Here is a 22238-nt window from a genome sequence, read left to right on the forward strand (position 1 = left end):
GAAAGATAACGAAAATTTTAGTGATAGCCGGACACGATTGGTAGAAAAGCACGTGGATTACAGCGTGTATGAGGTTAGAGCTGACGTTATACGGTCAGACGGTAGCAGTGTGGGTTGCACAGATTCAGAGGAAGTAATTGCAGATACTACTGGGCACATTCCTCCAGGTAGATTGGCAGATGAGATCAATCTGACCAAAGTGGAATCAACGAAGGTGACAATTAGTGAATTGATAGCAAAGCAACACTCACTAGTTGACGAGTTACAGGAAAAGGTTTCGGTATTGGAGGCGAAGCTACAGACTAAGTCTCAGGACAAACGTGTTGGAATTAAAACTGTATGTGAACAGAGGCTGAAAAGGCCGCCAGATAAGCCGGCTTTAGGATCATAGCCGGATGGTTTTTTCTGGAATGACCTGGATATAGACGAGGATTTACTGTGGGAAAATAAAGAAACAGTCGAGGAAAAGTGTAGACCGATAGTAGTGTCTGTTAATATGCACGACCTACAACTAAACGTGTTGATTGACACAAGTGCAGAATTGAGTGCTGTATCTGGGAAAATATTTGAGTTACTGAAAGACAGACCTGGCATCGTAGTTATGCCAGTAACAGGAGTGAATGTTATCGGTGCTAAAACAGATTTTTGTCAACTTCGAGATATGTGGGGCACGATTTGAACAAGAGTTTGTCGTCGTGCCAGACTTAACTACGGAAGTAATTATCGGGTTAGATTGGCTATTAAAGTACCGTGCAGTGATTAATTGCGAAAGCAAAACTTTGACATGTACGTCACAAGATAAAACAATAGTAGTTAGTTTTGACGAGGTAGGAGACGGTGTGCATAGGCAATACCAGCCTAAACACATTGTTAACTGGCCAGATCGTATTGACGTAGGTATGAATTTGAACTACTGTAATGTGAGGAATCTCGGCATTGACAATAGTGTAGAAAGTGAATTGGAAAGTATTGTAGACGGTGCGTCAAACGTAACACACGAACAAAGACGAGGCCTGTATGAAGTGATAATGAGGAATAAGAGTGTGTTTTCAGACAAACCGGGACTTGTGGAAGGATATAAATGCAAGTTGCATGTGATTCCGCACGAACCATTCTTCGTGAGACCGTATGCTATACCGCTGTCCAAAAAGGAAGCAGTGCAACGGGAGATATATAAGATGATCAAATGGGGAGTGATTGAAAGAAGTACGAGTCCATACAATAACGGTTTGGTCATTGTTGCAAAACAGGATGGTAGTGTGCGTATTGTGATTGACGCAAGTACGTTGAATAGGGTCGTTCAACGCGAAACAGACAGACCAGAGAGCATGGAGGAGATTTTGCAACGTTTTCATGACGTTAAGTTCATGACTAGCCTCGATCTGACGGCTAGTTACTGGCAAATAGAACTCGAAGAAGAATCTAGGCCATACACCGCCTTCTTGTTTGCGGGCAGGTGTTATCAGTATAGAGTACTGCCGTTTGGACTTAATATATCTGTGTCCGTATTCATCAGGGCCCTAGATAAAGTGCTAGGACCGGCTTTGAGTTCAAGATTAACTGTATATGTTGACGAACTATTGTTGGCCAATGCCACTTGGCATGACCATTGTGACCTGTTAGATGAAGTTTTTAGAGCACTGCGCCGTAGCGGAATGACTCTAAAGCTAAAGAAATGCGAATTTGTGAAGCAGGAACTGAAATTTTTAGGGCATGTAATTACCACTGCTGGTATTACGAAGGACCCAGAGAAACTAGAGGCAATAAGGAATTGTCCTCCACCCAAGTCTAGGAAACAGTTAAAAGGTTTTCTAGGGCTCACAGGATTTTACCGTAAATTTGTAAAAGGACAAGTGTTTAATGATGAAAATTTGAATAACCTCTTACGCAAAAATGTTCCGTTTGTGTGGACTGACGGGTGTCAGGTCGCTTTCGAGAGATTAAAAGACGAGTTGTTAAGATCAAACATACTATTTCATCCTGATTTATCGCTACCCTTCCATCTGGGAACGGATTCGTCGAATTACGGGGTGGGGTTAGAACTGTTCCAAGAGGTTGGTAAAGGAGAGGATAAGGAACACCGGACGATAGCGTTCGCGAGTCGAACTTTATCAAAAAGTGAGCGAAACTACACGATTTCTGAGAAAGAGTGTCTCGCTATCGTGTGGGGATTCAAGAAGTTCAAGGGTTACCTATGGGACCGTAGGGTGATTATTCATACGGACCATAAGGCGCTCACTTATCTGAAGGATTGTAAACTACTTCACGAAAGACTGAATAGGTGGTCGCTGTATTTACAGCAATTTAACTATGACATCTGTTACGTAAACGGGACCGACAATTGCGTAGCGGATGCGCTGTCGCGGTTGCCCGAGTCTAATCAAGATCTGTTGAAAGATGAGGCAGACGGAGTGGTCAAATTATACTATTTTAAAGAAGTTGAGGGACGTAAATTAATAATGAACATCTGTAAGAATCTACGTCGTCATCAGAACGGGGATGAATATATGGTGAAAACCCGATATGACGAAAGGAGCCCAGAAGGAGAGAAATTAAGGAAGTATTACAAGATATACGATCATATCTTGTACATACTTAAGGATGAAGATAGTAATATTTGGCGGGTATGCTGGCCCACCAAATAAGTCACGGAAATAATAGACTACTACCATTTGGCGTGTGGTCACTGTGGACCAAAGAAATGTACGGAAAAGCTGAGTGAAGTAGTGCATTTTAACAACATGTTAAAACGCGTTACTGACAGAGTGAAAACTTGCGATTTATGTCAGAAGGTGAAGGTTACCAACTGTACGAGTCGTGGTCCTATGCAAAATATAAGGCCTAACGACACCTTTGAATTACTGTGCGTGGACTTGTACGGACCTTTGCCCAAGTCATCAGGAAACTTTGCCTACATTTTAGTAGTGCTAGAAGCTTTTTCCTCATCAAACTATACCCGATTAGGAAAGCTACAGCCAAAGCAGTCTATAGCAAGCTTATGAACGATTATTTTGTTCATATTGGTAAGCCCAAGGCGATTCTATCAGACAATGGGGCACAATTTACTTCTAAGTTGTGGAATGAAGGCATGGAAAGTAATGGGGTCGAGGTGATCCATATTTCAGCTTATTGTCCGACTGGGAATCCCGCTGAGAGGTATATGCGCGAGCTAGGCCGACTTTGCCGTACCTATTGCCATCACAACCATAGGGCATGGGGCAAATATGTAGCAGTATTTGAGAGAATTATGAACACCTTGAGACATGAATCGACGGGATTTTCTCCAGAGGAAATCCTGTTGGATGACACAAGTAAAAGTTTAGTGGAAGAGATAATCAAATTCCCTCCACGGATTGACATTAGTATTGGTGTGAAAAAAGATCGTTTGCGAGAAGTAATGAAGCTAAAAGCTGATGCTCGCATACGTCGTCATGACGCTAAAGCGCGTTTTGCTAAGTTTGCAATCGGAGACTTAGTACTTGTAAAAGCTCATGAGAAATCTAGCGAGATAGACAATGAAATCTCTAAATTTAAGTTTGTTTATAATGGACCATATAAAGTCATTGGTATACCTCACACAAATGCTTATTGCTTAGAGTATCCAAGCTCTAGAAAACTATTAGGTATACGGAACATTGTAGACTTGAAATTGTACCAACCTAGGATCGATTAAATCCATACAATGGGTAATTTGTACAGTATGTAAATATAGAGTGTAAGATTTAAGGTTTGCTAGATTGCCATGCTTTTGCCTGACCAAGAGGACATTAAAAGAGATGTAATTAATAAGTAATTAATTTTGACTGAATGATTTAAGAGGAATTGATTAATAAGCATTTGAAAAATCCAAGCTGCTAGTTTAAGTTTTCAGCTGAGTCACTGTAGATTAAGGAATGTAAATATGATTTTGTAACTAGCTGTAAGATTTCATAATGTGTGTTTTACTAGTCATTGCCGATGTACTTAGACGCAGTTTTAAGTTTCAGGCTAGTACATGCGTATGATGATGGACAGTGTTGAGTTACTCACTGTGATAGTGTTACTGGACTCCTTGAGATTACTCGGGAGTGAGTTTTTCCGAAAGAATTCAATGAAACGGACGTTCTGAAAATGCCGTTACAGAGGCGAGTGAGATCAAGCATGCCGCACAGGCGGGCGCAACAATACTGGCGAGGCGGAGTCGCTGTCAGCTCATGTGCCGCTGTCGGCATTCTTTGTACTTGCGAGTACGGAAGGCGGAATTGTTTTTCTTCCCGGACAGGTGAAAGAATTCTGCTGTCAATATTTATGGTTTTTCGATCTGCTGAATATTATTTTCTTGTTTAGTGTTAATTAGACTCTCATGACGAGAATATTAATTATGAAAAGGTTACATAAAAATGTGTATAATATGTAATTAATAATTAATTTGCGTATTTTGATCTACCTGTTATTATGACCATGTACTCTGAATAATTTTGTAAATAGTATTCCATTTCTTGATAGTGTTACGAATTTTGACGATTTTGGAATAGCTAAACCATTTTCTATCAATTTTAATATGTTGTCAATCTATTTTATTTTGTGTGAAGATGACAGAGTGGAATAAGATTAGGAGCGTCTCCACTCAATTATTATGGTCTAAAAATTGATTAATGGTTAATTAGATGAATGCTAAATTTTGTAGAAGTTTTGAGCATATGCATTTCCGCTGTTTCTTTTTTTGGGACATTTTCTGAGTCTGTTTACGTTACACGAAGATCCTCAGACAATGTGGGGCACGGGTAACGCCGGAAATGCATATCATCCTATTTCCATCTATTGTACTATAATTTTTTTCCTTGTTTTGTTACCTCAAGATATGACATTTCTGTCTCTTTATATATTGTAATTGTTTTACTGTTTGTATATATATATTTATGCATTTATGTTGGTTTGTTTTGTGAATATTACTTGTATTTATACGCTGGGTCTTGCCTAGGGAAAACTATGCTATCGAACGAATACAGCGATAGGTCGTGTGGAGAACCAAAGTGTTGAGGATCTTTGGTAGTGTTAACTCTGTCGCGTGGAGAGCGGGCAGAGCGAGAGTCTGGCTGGGGTGGTGCAGTGGAGCAGGTGTGTTGTGTGAAGCTCCCGCGAGTTGCCACGCTTTCGGGGTTTGGCAGAATGTAATTGCGCTCGACTTGCGATGATAGTTTCTGACATGGTGTCGCGGACGGGAAGCATTAGCTGGCGCACATCAAGAGCCCATTTCGTCTGGTGACCGTGTCGAGAAGAAGGCGCGCCAACATCCAGCTTCAGCAACAGCGACGGCCGACAATGAGTGACTGTCGCCATCTCCTCGATCGACGGCTTCAAACCTTCAATCAACCAACAAGGAAGACTGGAAGCACGTAAAGTTTTAGAACTGTATGGCAGACCTCAGCTTTTAAAAATTGTTGCATCACAAAATTACAGCAACTTAGCATGAACCTTTGTTGCTCATTGTCCCAACTGCATTACCAAGCAGGGTCCCTTCCTTTTCTGAAATGAACCTGGGTGTCGTTGAAATTCAGACGCCAGCATCATTCCATTTCACTACTTTAATTTCAAAGTTCAGTTAAAGTATTCATAGCTGGCTACAATACTTAGATTACACAAGCACAAATTAAGAGTGCGAGTTTTGTTACCATATTTTAGCTTACCTGTGACTGCAGCTCAGCTTGGTACGTACTAAATTTTACTATTGTTAATTGTTCAGAATCATTTAATTCAAGTTCAAAGTTAAACCTCTTATTTCTAAATTGCGTAGATTCAAGTAGCTTTTGAAATGATTGTTGAGGTAGCCCAAGACTAACCGTATTTTACTGAATTTCGATGTGCTTCAGAAAGAAAGCTCACTATTAACTTCAGTCACTAAATTAACTTTCGATTTTCCGGTTCTATTAATTCTTTTGCTAAATTAAGTCAGAGTGTAGCGAAATTTATTACTTCTGACAAACTTTCAGTTTTCACACTATACGTGTCAACCTTCAGTTGTCACACTTCTAGTGCTAATTATATGTGTAATAACCTTTCTTTTTCAGTTACTATAGTAATTGTCCTTAGGACTGGCGACCGTAATTTCCCCCAAATCTCAAATATCTAATTACCGCTAGTTAATTGTTAACGTAACGGCCGCACATGTACTTTCTTTATTAACTTTACCCCTTTTCAAAATTAATTTCCACCAGTTTCATTTGCATTTTTCCTTTTTTATTTAGATGTAGTCCTTTCCTCCCTCTTTACTGACAAATTAACTTCGGTGACGATTGCTTTTCCCAAATTTCCATTAGGTACACGCGGTTTAATTTTTCACTGTCATTAAGGTCGATAAGTGAGGGGGAGGTTACAATGTCTGTTTATGTGTACACTGCGCAAATTTTGAACTTTATGTGGTAACTTTGAAGAACTTACTGGAGCACATGACATGACACCTTGGTTGGGCATGTGAAGTCATTAGTAGTCTGTGGCGTAAAGCAAGAGACTCGTTTGTTTCATGAATGTGGTGACTGCCCTGGAAAGGGAGGACTCTTTACAGACACTTGGCCTGGAAGACATAGCAGATAACCCTGCAGAAATTACATGTGTGACATGGGAGGAAAATAAACTAATTATGAAAACTGTTGCCTTTGACAGTTTCATTGATGAACTTAGTAAATGATCAGTGAAAGCAGCAACACACCAGCATCTGAAGAAATTGCAACAACAGCACATTGCAGAAGTGAAAGGGTGCGTACAGGCTGAAGAACTATGCTTTGTGCTTCACTGTGATTTTGCTGAGAACTGGTCTGTAATTATCCCACAAGAAGTACAATGGTATCATTGAAGTAATGACCAGGTTTCAGTTTTTATAGGAGTGACATATTTTCAAAATAAGACCACAAGTGTTGCAATTATAAGAGATGACACAGGACATGACTCAGCACATGCTTTGCTAGCAATGCACAAAATTCTTCCACCGCAAACAGGGGCAGAGAAGATCATCATTATTTCTAATGGTGCTCCTAGTCATTAAAAAGAAAATCATTATCAGCTGTTTGAATTGAGCAAGTCGCTTTTGCCAATTGACTGGGTATACAGTGCTACTGGTCACTGGAAGGGGCATTGTGATGGTGTAGGAGGCTTGCTGAAGCACCATGCTACAAAACAATCTTTACAGATCAAATACAGTTGCGATTCGGAATGCTGATGATTTTACGAGAGTTGTGAAATCTTACACATCCACAGCCCTGATTCTTTTGTCCAAAAAGGACATAGAAGAATTCCGCAAGCAGAAAAAAGAAGAACGGTCCAAACAAACTACTCCTTTGAAAGGAATTCAGGACACATTTTTTGACTCAAAGTGATGGGCAAACTCATATTGCACGAACTTTAAGGAGCAAGAAAGAAGAAATTTTTTTCGTTCGGCCAACACCTCAGCAACAGCAGGATAATATTCAGATTCACAACCAGATAAGGGGGATGTTGTGGCGTGTGTACAAGAATGTGACTGGTGGATTGCAGAGATTGTAGACACCAGTTATGGAGTTAAATGAAATTGTAGTGAACTTTATGCTACCACATGGACCAGCTGCTGGATACAGGTTACCAGTTGAAGGACAGCAACAACGCCATCAATGCTCACTTCCTGTTCACAATGTTTTGAAGACTGCAAGTTTGCCAGTTCATATTGGTTCAACAGGAAGGCATCACTCTATATCAAAGGAAGATACTGAAGCAGTGGGACACATTTTTAGTTCATTGACTGGCTAATTTCAGTACAAAACAGAGTACAGAAATTGTATAAATTGTAAGTTTTAAGTCTTTGGACCATTCACAAACATTTTGGAGCCATTTAAAATGCTTGAAAAATGAGTCTCTTGCTCATCTTTTAAAACTAAAATTATGTTAACTAAGGGTAAGTTTTTATTTTTATGAGCCTGTTATGTGATAATGTGGTAATAAAACAGGTTTTATGTATGGCAGAAATTTCAGTTGTTTATAAAACCTGTTCAACCTAAAAGTGGAAACTCCCCTTTTCAGGGAATGTAGAACAATATGGTACGAATCAGCAGAAAAAAAATCCTAATTTTATGGATTGGCATTTTTGAAAAAAAAATTCCATAAATTATAAAAAGTTCAGAACACTATAGTAAAAGAACTTTGACAGTTAAGTCCAAATTGAGGATTTCTTTGTAATCATAAAGCAATTAGCTTTCAAATAAAAAAAAAGCCCAACAAAATATCTAGAACCATTCCAGAGATTTTAAAATTTGTTCCAAAATTTGCATTTTCAAAATGGTACGCACAGAATCATCTTTGGAGGGCTGTATCTCAGAGCAGAAATTGTTTTTTGAGAAAACAAAAAATGTGTGTTCCTTACTTAGTCCTTCACTTTAACATATGCTAAATTCAGTAACATTCGAGACTATGAAGGTAAGATTTTTCCCTAGCCTGCCCGAATTGACATGGACTATACCACCAATGAATTTAAGACTGCCACTTGTTCAACCTAACAAACTAAGTATTCATTTTAACAATAACCACAGAAGCATGCAAGGAATTTCCCGAATGGTTGAAATGTGCTTAAGTTAAGGCTTTGTTTATAAAAGACAAAGGAATACTGTCAAATTTATGTCCAATATCACTTTTGCCAGCATTCTCAAAAATTTTAGGAAAGGTAATAAACAATCAGCTTCTTAACAATGTGACAACAAATAATATATTGTCAAAGCCACAGCTCATATTTCAAAAGGGTTCTGATATTCAGAAGGCTATTTACACAAACAGTGAGAATGCACTTAATTCATTGGACAATAAATTACAGCTAGTGGTATATTTTGTGACCTGTCAAAGGCTATGTAAATCACATCAACCTTGTAAGTAAAGTAGATTAGTACAGTAGAATGGGAAGGAAAGACACATGTATTGAGCTATGAGGCATCATTTAACTGAGAACTAACTACATGTGGTCTCCCACAGCATTCCACTTATGGTTCTTTTCTTGTGTACAGCAATGACCTTTTGTCTGTAATGTTAGCAGATACAAATACAGTTGTGTTTGCACATGATACAAACATTGCAATAAACAGCAAATCAAGTGTTAGAAAGACTAGTTACTGAAATTTTTATGGACATTAATAAATGGTTCCTGGTGTCACTTTGTCACTAAAGATTAAAAAACATTACATTCAGAACTTTTGAGAGGTTTCCCAACAATATATGCCTAAAATTGATAAGAAACAGAGAGAAGTTGACAATGCTAAATTGGTGGGATTACTGCTTGATGACAAATCAAACTGGGAAGAGCAGTATACCGCAGTACTGCTGAAGTGCCTAAACCAATCTCTATTTCCAATGTGAATGTTGTCAGTCATAGGTGATATTAAAATTAAAAGCTAGCATACTATGCTTGCTTTCATTCAACAATGTCATACAGGAATATATATATATATTTTAACTCACCACGTCAAGCCAAAGTTTTCCATGTCAAAAAATGTTTAATAAGAATTATTTGTGGTGTGAATTTGAGAACATCCAACAGAGGCATGTTTAAGGAATTGGGGGCACTAACTACTGTTTCCCAGTGTATTTAATTCTTTCTGAAATTTGTCATTAAAATACATATCTTTTTTTTGTTTTTAACTAACAAATCAGTTCATGCAGTCAATACTAGAAATAAGAACAATCTTCACAAATATTTAAAGTCAATTACCTTGGTCCATAAAGGTGTCCATTCAGCAGCAGACATAAAAAGTTCAACTACTAACAAAATTCAGTTTAAGAGGAGCCTAAAAGATTTATTAGTGATTAACTACATCTACTCCAGTTACGAATTTCTAAGCAGAACCAACTGATTTGTATGTTACTAATAATATCAAGTAACAAGTTTGTAAAATCTGACTTCTGCACACAACCAGTGCAGTACTGTGGTCATTGTAAATAAGTGTTGTAAAATGGTTTTTATATTTGATGATGTATGGCTACAATGGCCTAAGAATAATCATATGCATCTCAGTGTATTGAATATTTGTGTGTTTTGTGAGCAGTGATTACCTTTTAAATAAAAATATGTTCAAGAGTTTTTTTTAAAATTACTTATTCTACATGCATGAGGACTATTTCACTTGGGATCTGTGGAAGGTACATTAGCTTCTTTGTGTTTCTTTGTAAACATTTAAAGTGTACTTTTGTTTTTCTGACATGTTCTACTTCTTAGTGGACCCCTCACTATGGAGCTACTGGAATGAAAAGTGCATCTACTCTAATCTAATCTGATCTACTCCTAATATCTCTGCAGTGTATTAACTGCAAATGTCAGCTGGTTGAAAAATGAGGAGACTACAACATTATATATGTAAAAACAACTTATCTAATTACGGACAGATACCACTACGTTAGTTTCAGTTGTAAACTATGAGAAATGTGAATAGCCTGTATGACTAAATTGTTAGCATTGGTGACTTTTGATGTGGAAGTCCTATGTTAAATTGCTGATCTCACAAAATATCTGTAGGGTTACAGGATCCACACTTCCTTGTGAGATCCGCAAAGGAGCCACTTTAGCAATTGGGCAGCGACATTGGCATGCTATCTGCTAAGGTAGCTACAAGTCTAAAGGCTGTCACCATAATGTGTGTGACCTGCAGAATTTTTTTTACATTTTTGTGCAATGAATGTCATGTTAAAAACATTTTGGACCACTTTATATAATGTACCATTTTACCAAATGATGTGCAAAATGGCTAGTTCTTTCATCTTGAAAGATGACAGCACTGTTTTGAAAAACGTGCAATGTTGTAATCTGTAGTGTGTTTCTCGAAATTTACTCCATATGTTCTTGTCAACTACATACACACTGTACTAAACAATAATCATCAGCTTTGTTGACACCATTCACAATGAATCTGTTGCCTTATGCAGCTGACACCAAACAAATTTATGTCAGACACTAGGGAAAGGTAAAACTTAAAACTTGTCAAGCTAACAGGACTATTTTGACTTAACTGTCTTTTGATGATGAATTCTTATTAAACACAGGTGCATATAGAGTATATTCTGTGATAATCCATGTATGATCTAGTTTACATGAATGTGCAGTGTATGGTAATCAAGAATGTGTTACCAAATTGACTGGTCAACTGCTTACAGAGCAACATCTCTTAACACTTGCTAGCTGCCAAGATGGTGTTAGCCTCAACTATGTACCTTTGACAGTCCTCCAAATTTGTGTTGATTGGTTGTTCATGGCCAAGCCAAATGTAAGTCTCTATATAATTAACTACAGTAGGTCGAGACACCAGTACTTCATTACCCCACAAACTGTCCTTTATCAGGTACCAATAAATCCGATCACTGACCCACAATACTCAAAGTTCACAAATTACTTAATGCCTAGCACCTTTCTTACACATTTATGGAACTGCGAGATTTCTCACCAATGTAATGCAATCATTGCAGCCAAAATATGGTCACAACTGATTGTTTTCTGGCATTGATATTACATGTAAATATGAATGCTGATCACCTTTTGTTGTAACTGACACTATTATCACCAATAATTAAATAGACAAATTTTCTCTTCAAGATGAAACTTCATCACTGGGATGCATAACAGGTAAATATATAAAAATTGAGACTAGTCACCAGTTTTCTTTCTTGCCATTTAATTTCAATGATCAGGAGTGTATGGATATAAACCAACATGGAACCAAACACTATTTTTATTTTTTAAGTAATTTCTTCTAAAGAGCAATTTCTACACATGCACATATAAATAGAAATCTGTGCAACATAACATCAAACACTGTGCAACTATTTCATTTCTAAACCATGGTGCATAAGACATACTTGAGGTTGTGTCATTTCATACTCATAAATACCAATAGAATGTGCAACAAAGCCACAGTGTGTTTTTCCTTAAAACAGGAATATAAAAAGTTGCTCCAAACCAATTAGATTATGATGATCTGATCGCAAGCTGTTATAGTTTCGCCGCAACTTTTGGTATTTGGAAAGTAGCACAGACTGTGTGGTTCCTCTGCTGTTTTCCTTGTGGTTGTGGAATACATTGCATACTTGTAATAACTGTGGTGCAACACTTGGTCCACAGCTATGTTCAAACAGGAACTGATTGAGTTTGGCTCTTAGGTCTGAAATCCATGTATCCTACATAATAAAACATACATTTACCCATTAAACTAAAATACAATTACTCACAAAATTTCTTATTACCATCTAAATTAACATGATTAACTTCCAATATTTTGAAGTAACAGTCCAAAGCCACACGCTTTCCAAAAATAAATACTTACACTGAAAGGTTATCCTTTCCGGACCTTAACAATCCATCAGTTAAGTATCATAGTTCAGTTATAACAAGTCTGCAGAATAATATTAACAAATGTAACAGTAAATGACTCCTAAAGAAATATGTTAAGCTACAGAAATGGAGGTTTCCTGTGCATTAGAAGAAACCTAGGCTTGATAGGAAACAAGTTATATGCTTAATCCAAAATATCTACAGATTAATGCGGAGTATTATTCCTGTGCAATTGTAGCAAACTTTAAATGAGCAAAGGAAGCTTTGTGCCAGATGATGATTCTCATGTGTATATGAAAAACTATATATGCACAATGTTTGCCAAATGTTAATAGCGTAAGTTGGTCAATAAGTTTGGTAAAAAGCATAGTAAATAATATTTTTTTGAAAAAATTGTTCAGTCTAATCTTCATGGAGCTTATGGATTTGATCAAGCAAGATTCAATTGCTTCACCATGATGACACCTGCCTTTTGGGTTTTTGATGGTGGGCTACAGCGTACTTTCTCCCAAGTACTTCATCTACAGTTGCACAAAATATCTCCATACTTTCAGGAAACCACTCACTAGATTATATATACTTTGACAACAGTAGTTTGAGCACCTGTCTGGTTTTGTCAGTTCAAATGTCTGTACAAGCTAAGTGGACCAATGAAGTGTTTATGCAGCAGCTTTTTAGAGCATATAATCTAATCACCTGTATAAACCGCTTCTAAGGATGATGATAAAGTTCACGTTTGACAATGCTGGACATACCCTTATATGACAAGAGGTGGGAACACATAATGCCCTTCAGAACACTGTTGCACGTGGTCATTTAGGTGGTCCACATGTTATAGTATGGGAAGGCATAATATTGGATAAGGGTACTGATCTCCAAATCTTTGAACACAGTACACGAACCAGTCAACGCTATTGTGAGACTATTCCTCCCCAAGTGCATCTTCAAGGGTGCATTCAGTCATGACGTCATTTTATGGATGACAATGCACGACCGCATCAAACAGCGCATGTGGAGGAGATCTTGGAATGAGAAGATATTTGGCGAACTGACTGGTCTGCCCAGCCCCCAACTTAAATCCCATCATCCATGCGTGGGATGTCCACATGCATCAATGACCATCCAGCAGTTGTCAACTACACAAAGGGAGGAATGGATGCCCTACCACAAGAACTCATTACCAATTTTGTAGCCAGCATGGGTGCAAGTTGCAGAGATGCATTGTCATCCGTAGTGATAAGACACCCTATTAAAAACCATGTGCCACCTTTTGTAATTTCCAGGGGACCTTCATAAATCACAGTAACTTCAGTGTAACTACAGTCTTTGAATAAAAGTGTCATTTCTGTTCTTGTTCTCATTGTGTATTTCTTTCAGTTACCTTCTGTACTACAGTGTAGCAGTTTTTCGTATGTCTGGTCCAAGTTTCATCGAGCTATCTTACTGGGCAGTGACAAATCATGTGAAAGTTACTTTCATACTCCAGTTTTGCACACCAATGTATTATTCAACACTACCAAATCTAATTCTGAGATCTCCTTAAAGTAGTTTGGGTCCGTCATCGACGAATTTGACACCTACTGTATTCTCAAGTTTCTTTATGTGGAAAACACATTTGAATCTAGAAAATGAATTTTTAACATGCAGCGCACTGTGCACTGATATGAAACTTCCTGGCAGATTAAAACTGTGAGCTGGACTGAGACTTTAACTCACGACTTTTGCCTTTCGTGGGCAAATGCTCTACCAACTGAGTTACCCAAGCACAATTCATGACCCCTCCTCTCAGCATTTGCCCACAAAAGGCAAACATCCTGAGTTAGAGTCTAGGTATAGTACATAGTTTTAATTTGCCAGGAAGTTTCATACTTGAATTTGATATATATACCAGTTCATATCAAATCTGTGCCATCCAAAAACTCTCATGAATCTTAAAGTGAAGTTGTACAAGATATAATATGTAAGATCAATCATTTCTTCACAAGAAGCCTTAATCGTGTGTCCACTGCATAGTGCTCATACAAACACATTAAAAGCAATATATGATCTTTAATGTTAGTGCCGTCCCCGCGTGAATTTTCTCCACTCAGTTAATATATGTGCCAAAGCCCATATGGTAATGTGTTTTACACTTTATGAGGCATATCTCCATCCATTTCTACAAAATATATTAACAGAAGCCTAAAGCATTTACAGCACTATATTGGTGATAGCTCAGAAAATTATATAATATTACACGTACGTCAATTCGATATTGTCATTAAAAGAAAAGAAAATTTTAAAAAAATTGCTGTGAAACTTTGCACATTTCAGCCCACGATAAATTTCACAGTCAAAAATTAAAGTTAACTTTCTTAGTACAATAATCACTAAAGAGAATGACAACCATCAGTTCCGTACCTATAGGGTCTCTACAGAAAACACACAATCACCGATCTCTATTGTAAGTACTGGCACCTGATAACACAAGATCGCATATTTCAGGGTTATCACTTAACATATTACTTAAATTTTCATTACATGTGCACAGAAGAAAGAGATAGTTATCCTCAAGTAAGTAAGCATAAACAACAGTTTGATTACCAGCCAGATGTCACAAAATTAAAAACACAGCACACATGAAGAACAGATACTATTGCATTAAATGAGGGACATCAGAAAAATAACTGCCAATGGAATGAAAAGAACCTGTGTCTGATGTAATAGCTCAGCAATGTCTGAAAACTGCATTAAGAGTAGCTTTCCATGCAAGTGAAAGACTTTACTTTCCATGAAAACACAGTGTAAACAGGACAAAATCTAAATACAGGAAACCAAATGACAATAAAATAAAATGCAGCCACAGTCCTCAGCAATACAGGGTGATTCACAAAAATATGCAAATATTTTAATATGTCTTTCTACAAGTAAAGCTAAAGAAAAAAGTTCATATAAACACAGGTCCCCTCTCCAGCAAACACCACCTTGACAAAGCACTGTCCGTCCGGGCGGAGAGGCTTGCGTATCCGCGGGAAGCTGAGGGCTATGCCGAAGGTAGAGGACCTACTGCCTGAAAGGCCTCAGCAGATGAATCAGACGAAGAGTGTCCCACAATGGCCCATCTTCCCTATCCACTCCTAGTCCTACCCTATTCCCTGACCCAACCCAAGGTGTGATGTGATCCATGCTGAGGGGTGCGTGGCACATGGGAAGATGTGTCGTAAACGGAGCCTCAGGGATACCGGGCGACCTCCCTGAGTAATTAGCCTTACACCGCGTGGGGTATTTGTGGTGTGGACCTTCTAGATCCCCAATTCTCGTGGGACCAACATGGACACGACTGCAGAAAAAGAAAAAGAAACTGAGGGGGCAAACTGAGACCTCAGATACCCAAACATCGGGGACAGAACCAATGGATGGCACTTCCACTACTGAATCAGGGTCTAGACCTGAGCCAGAAGTGGGAACTGTAACTGAGAAGATAGACCAGACTAAGATCAAAGGCTTGTCTGGGGCCCAAAGGAGGAAGCTACTAAAGAACAGAGGGAAAAGGAAGGAAAAGAATGGCTTCCTAAACCCAAGTGGAGGGAAGTAAAGGTACTAGAACCCAAGAACCCCAGGAAAAAAACTGTCTCAGGTTGAAGGGGACACACAGACCCCCACAACGTCAAAGACAGGTAGTTAGCGGATAGGAGAGGAATCAAAGACTCCCTCCTCCCTGGATGAGAGAGTCCAGAAAAAAAACGAGGCAAGAAACAGGGAAACAGACCTACAGTACTGCAGTCTCGGTTTTTAGGATGGCAGTTATCCAGGAAGGTTATCCACTGGTGACCATTACCTCGCAGCAGGAGGAACTAGTACAGATGGTCCTCTTTGAAAAGATTGGGGGGGGGGGGGGGGGGGACGATGGCCCAGGTCCCAACTTCAGGAGGGTCTATCTACATCGTGGTGCACTCATCTTTGTCTGTGAGGAGGTGCACACAGTAGAATGGCTCAAGGACAAGGTGCCCATGATATCCCCATGGGAAGATGCAAAGCTGCTGGTCAAGACGGCACCGGAGCTTCTTAAGACCGCGAAGATATCATTGTGGGTACCCAAGATCCTTAAGGAAGTCTCTCCCAAGACTTTGTTCAGGAAAATAGGGGGCCAGAACCCAAAAGTCCCGACAGAAGACTGGAGAGTGATTAACCGGAAGGTTGCTCCAGAAGGACGAACCCTGGTGGTGGAGGTTGGTGAGAAGAAGTCCCTGAAGGTGATGCGGGAGAAGGACCTGAAACTGTTTTTAGGGTTCTCACAGGTCACCGTCAGGGTTCTCAAAGACCTCAAAGATGGCAGTAAGACGGAGCCTGGAGGTGCTGCAGATTGATCTGCAGCACAATAAAGGGACCTCTGCTGCCCTGAGCCGCTGCCTGGGGAGACAGGAAGTGGACGTGGTCCTGACACAAGAACCCTATTTATACAAAGGGGGTGTATCAGGCCTCGGAGGCACTGGAGGTAAGCTGATCTATGCTAGAAATCTAAGAAACTCCAGAACATGCATCTATGTTAGAAAAGGCATTTCTTTCATGCCAATGATGGATTTCTGCTCTAGGGACTTAGTGACCATCAAAATGCAGCAATGTGAGGAAGTTATCACGAGGGAAATTGTCCTGGCCTCAGCATTCCTACCTTACGAGACAGTTCTCCCCCTCCCTTGGAGGTGAGGAGACTGGTAGAGACTTGCCATTGACAAGGTGACCAACTGCCAGTGGAATGCAACGCCAATGCCCACAACCTAGTGTGTGGCAGCAAGGACACCAACAGTAGAGGTGAGTACTTTCTTGAATTCCTCTTAGCTAACAACTTAAAGGTCCTGAATAGGGGCAATGAAACTACATTCATGAATGGCAGAAGGGAAGAAGTAATTCACATAACATTTGGTTTCATGATGATGGTTAGCTATGTCAAAAAATGGCATGTGGTGTTGGAGCCATCCTCATCGGACCACATGTACATTATATTCAAGGTGGAAATGGGAATCAGACAGACCATGACTTATAGAAATCCCAGGAAAACAGACTGGGAGACATATAGGAGGGACCTTGACTTAGGGTTATCAGAAATTAAAACCACGAAAAGGAAGCCAGTAGAATTTGAGGAAGTAGCAGGGGCTGTTACCTCTGCCATAGTGACCTCATATCAAGACAACTGCACAATCACCAGGAAGTGCACAAATAGGAGTGTTCCTTGGTGGAATAACAAACTGGAAATGCAAAGAAAACAGGTACGGAGACTGTTTAATATTGCGAGACTTAAAGGACAATGGGCTAAATATTGTGAGGTCCTTGTCAGTTACAATCTTGCAATAAGACAAGCAATGGAGGCATCCTGGAAGGCATCACAATATTCTCACTAGAGTACCAACTAATCCAGGAGGTATGTTGATGAAGGAGGATGGGGAATATACAAAGACAGCACATGAGACGCTGGAATTGCTCCTCAAAAACTCACTTTCCTGAATATGCTATGCCAGATAACACAGATCAGTACAGTATGTGACCCCAGAGAGACAATGATTCTCAGACACTAGAAGAGAGGACTGGGACTTGGCCAAGGAGTGTGTGAACTTCAACAAATTCCAGGGGGCGGTGGGAACATTTCAGCCATTCAAGTCACCTGGCCCAGATGGAATTTTTCCAGCTCTCCTGCAACAGGCAGGAGGAAAGCTTATAAGAATCCTATGCAGGCTATTTAGGATTAGCTTAGCAGTAGGAATCATTCCCAATGTTTGGAGGGCAGTGAAGGTTGTCTTCATTCCAAAGCCAGGGGAGAGCAATCAGTCTGTTGTCCTTCATTCTCAAAACATTGGAAAAACTGGTTAATGTATACATTGGGGAGAGGAGGCTAAGTAGGGTCCCTCTACACCTGAACCAACACGCATACCAACCAGGTAAATCATGTGAGACAGCTCTCCACCAATTCATCGGGAAGGTGGAAAAAGCACTTCACTTCCAAGAAATAGCCCTCTGCATCTTCCTGGATATCGAGGGGGCCTTGAGTAACACGACCTCCGATTCCATGGTAAGGGCAGCAAAGGTGCGTGACCTGGGGTCCGCTATATGTAGGTGGACCAGAGCCATGCCTAGTGGAAGGAAGGTAGAGGCTACCATGATGAATGAAAAGATGGTAATTAAGACCACTAGACGCTGGCCACAAGGAGGAGTTTTGTCTCCTCTATTGTGGAATCTAATGGTGAACGAACTCATTGAGGAACTAAATTCCAGACAATGCTTCTGCCAAGGACACGCAGATGACCTTGTCATAGTAATACTTGCCAAATTCACTGACACAGTCAGGAATATGGCACAAGGAGGGTTGAACATTGTGCAAAAATGGTGCATTAATCAGGATCTGAGAGTTAATCCTAAGAAGGCTGTTGTGGTGCCATTTACGAAGAGACATATTCAGCAAGCAAATTGGAATCTAAATCTCTTCGATGAAACTCTACCTGTGAAGGGCACAGTGAAATATCTAGGAGTAAACTTCGATGAGAAGCTAACTTGGACCCCTCATATTAAGAGTATCTGCTCCAAGGCAAAAAGCACTGTAGTGAGTACTAGGAGGGCCTGTGGCATAAACTGGGGCCTAAGCCCCTGGGTTATGCACTGGATATACACCACAGTAGTTAGAGCTAGGATCTCCTATGGGGCTGAAGTGTGGTGGAAGAAGGTAGAACAGCGGGTTGCTGCTGAAGAGCTTGTTAAGGTGCAGAGACTGGCCTGCTTAGCCATAACGGGCAGAATTAGCAGCACACCAACTGCGGGAATGGAAGCCATGCTGGATATGCCTCCACTTCACCTTTGGGTTAAGATGGAGGCAGCAGCTGGGCCATACAGACTTAAAACTGGACAAAACTGGGTCTCATTCGGATATCCAGAATCACACACTAACATAGTGAGTGAGGTAAATATAGGTATGGCTGGGGAAATGCCCGCCGAATATGTAACAACTCCAAACTGCTTCGACAAGCCTTACAACATAATAGTTGGAAGTAGGGAGCAGTGGGAGAAAACAGTTCGACACCATACGGGGGACATCATTTGATTCACCGATGGGTCGAAAACAGATCAAGGCGTTGGGGCAGGATTGTACGGGGTTCAGCCACGACTGGAGAGCAGCATCTATCTAGGGAAACTGGCCTCTGTATTCCAAGCCGACATTACTGCAATCAGGGCATGTGTGGAGGAGAATATGAATAGGTGCAACAATGGCCCTAGCATCTACATCTATTCAGAGAGCCAGGCAGCCCTGAAATCATTGGCAGCTCCTGCGACAAGATCTAATATTGTTGCAGATTGCCACAGGGCTCTGGTGGAGCTAGGGGGAAGCAATAGGGTGTACCTAGTGTGGGTCCCTGGGCACTCAGGGAACTGTGGCAATGAACAAGCCGATAGACTGGCTAGGATGGGGGCAAAAACTCCATTTATTGGACCGGAACCTGTCTTGACAATCACCAAGGCTATGATCAAATTAGAACTACGGAACTGGCTTAGGAAACAGCACATAGGATATTGGACCAAGGTCCATAAACAAAAACGTGGTAAGGTAATGATGCTCAAGTCATGTTTTAAAAGAAGCTCTGTAATCCTGGGACTGAACAGGAAAGATATCAAACTCATGACTGGACTGATGACCAGCCATGGGAACTTCAAAAAACACTTATACACAATGGGTATAATGGAAGAGGACCCTAAATGTAGGATTTGTGATGAGGGTGAAGAAACTGCATCACACCTAATCTTTGAATGCATAGCACTGGAGAGCAAAAGATACGGAATCTTGGCAAATAAAAGATTTTGCCTGAAATTTGGCAACTTCGCTAGTATGAAGCAGTCGCAAAACGGTACAAGGTTAAAGTAAAACAAGATTTCCATTTCTTTTTTTGTTGTTATTGGTCGGGTGAATCTAATAAAACATGTCCTAGACATGTATCTGCAGTAGTTTTCCAGAACATCCAGAGAAGCAAAGATTATTACACAAGTAAATTTGTTTACTTTCCATTAAGATTGTAGAAATGTTTATATCATTGTTGGCAACCGTTAGCGAGTTGTTTCAGTCGTTTGCTAACCTTAAAATGAGTTAGTTTTCTGTATTGTTCAGTGAAAGAACATAATAACAACAGTGTATTTAAGTGAAAGCACATAGTAAATGTTGCAGTCTTTAGATTATTTATGAAATAGGGATGCCTTTCAACTTTATGACAGATGAATACGTCAATATGGTGTTTATTCTGTATGAACATTGTACAACTTCCTCCACACTGAGCTTTGTTTTTTCCATTTTAACATGAATTCATGTGTGCTATGGTATTAACAACAGCAGATTATCTGACACATTCATACAGTTTTAGTTAATGTAATTACCATCATTTTTCTAAAATTAAATTCTCTACAACTTCTGTTGAAAACTTTGTGCAATTTTCTGGAATTTAAATAACAAATTGGGCCAAGTAGTTAATAAGTTAAAAATTTATGAAATTACTTCTTTGCTTCTCTGGATGTTCTTGAAAACTACAGCAGATACACGTCTGGAATATGTTTTATTAGATTCACCAGATCAATAACAACAAAATAAATGGAAATCGTGCTTTACTTTAACATTGTACAGTTTTGCAATGGCTTCATATTAGCGAAGTTGCTTAATTTCAGGCAAAATCTTTTATTAACCATAACTCTGTAACCAAATATTTGTGGACCTATGTTTATATGAACTTTTTTCTTTAGTTTTAATTGTAGGATAACATATTAAAATATTTGCACATCTTCATGAATCACCCTGTATACAGGTCATACATGCAGACCTTTCAAAATTCCACTTCAGGAGCATATTGCACTGCATAGCAATAAGACAGCATTGGATGGCAACGCAACACTCGATAGGTCCAACTTAAATGCGCTGCCCCACAGGTAAATAGTTTGAACACACTAGAAAAAGTTGAGCTCTATAGGCATCACCTGCAACAAACCCTGAAAATACACAGCCTAACAAACTGACGCACAGAAGAGACATGGCCAATGTCACTTTGTGCATGTACGGACCTATGGCAGATATGTAAATGATTACAGCTGCAATTCTCTGTAACATGCAGAATGGCCACCAGAGTGCATTAGAGTTGTTACCAGGTTTGTAGGGTGTATATAGGGTGTGAACAGTCTCAGATTTTGCATGATCATTGTGAAGGACAAGACATGCTGCATACTCATGTGAGACAGCATTACCAGCACCTGACAGTGTCAAAGGGGACTCACTGTGGGTCTCCATTTGTCTGGCTGCTCAACTGTGCAAACATCATTTTTTCACTTACTATTGGCTGCATTTGTTGCCATTGGTACCCTTTTCTTCATAAGTAAGAGATTCTTCGGTGAATTTTACGCAACATACAAACCACACTTACAGGTTTATGAAACACTACAATTTATTTAATTTATGAAAAAAATGAATGAGCTGTTACATTTTAAACTTCATGTTCAGAAAAAAACTAATTTTACAGTTGATTATATCAAATTTTACCACAGGTTTTAATAGATTCGGAAAATTCTAGAGTTTCATAGACCTGTAAGTACGGTTTGTATGCTATGCAAAATTTATTGAAGCATCTCTCTCACTTATGAAGAAAAGTGTACCTATAGCAACAAATGCAGTGAAAAAAATGGTGAAATTTCACATTTAAAAAAACTTATGTTTTTGAACTTCCACTGCTATAGTGCAAATCCTGAATGCTTTCTGGTCATGCTGACGAAGTCTTATGAATTTATTTGTAAAAGTATAGACAATGGAAATTAAAATGTCCTGTGGTGCCTCTCCTGCTCCAAGTCGGCCCATTCAATGTCCTATCCCCCCCACCCCAAAAGGAAACCCCTTTTCTCTTGCAACCGATGGTAGGACACACATTAAAGATGTGAAACTATAACAAAT

At 39.5% G+C, this 22238-nt stretch overlaps 1 protein-coding gene across 1 annotated transcript in view; it reads right to left on the bottom strand.

Moving 5' to 3' along the window:
• The window catches only part of LOC126183298 (lisH domain-containing protein ARMC9-like), a 242578-nt gene that overhangs the window by 180483 nt on the left and 39857 nt on the right, over positions 1-22238 (bottom strand). The window lies entirely within an intron of this gene.

This window comes from Schistocerca cancellata, chromosome 4 (genome assembly GCF_023864275.1).
Source record: "Schistocerca cancellata isolate TAMUIC-IGC-003103 chromosome 4, iqSchCanc2.1, whole genome shotgun sequence".
Taxonomy (NCBI): domain Eukaryota; kingdom Metazoa; phylum Arthropoda; class Insecta; order Orthoptera; family Acrididae; genus Schistocerca; species Schistocerca cancellata.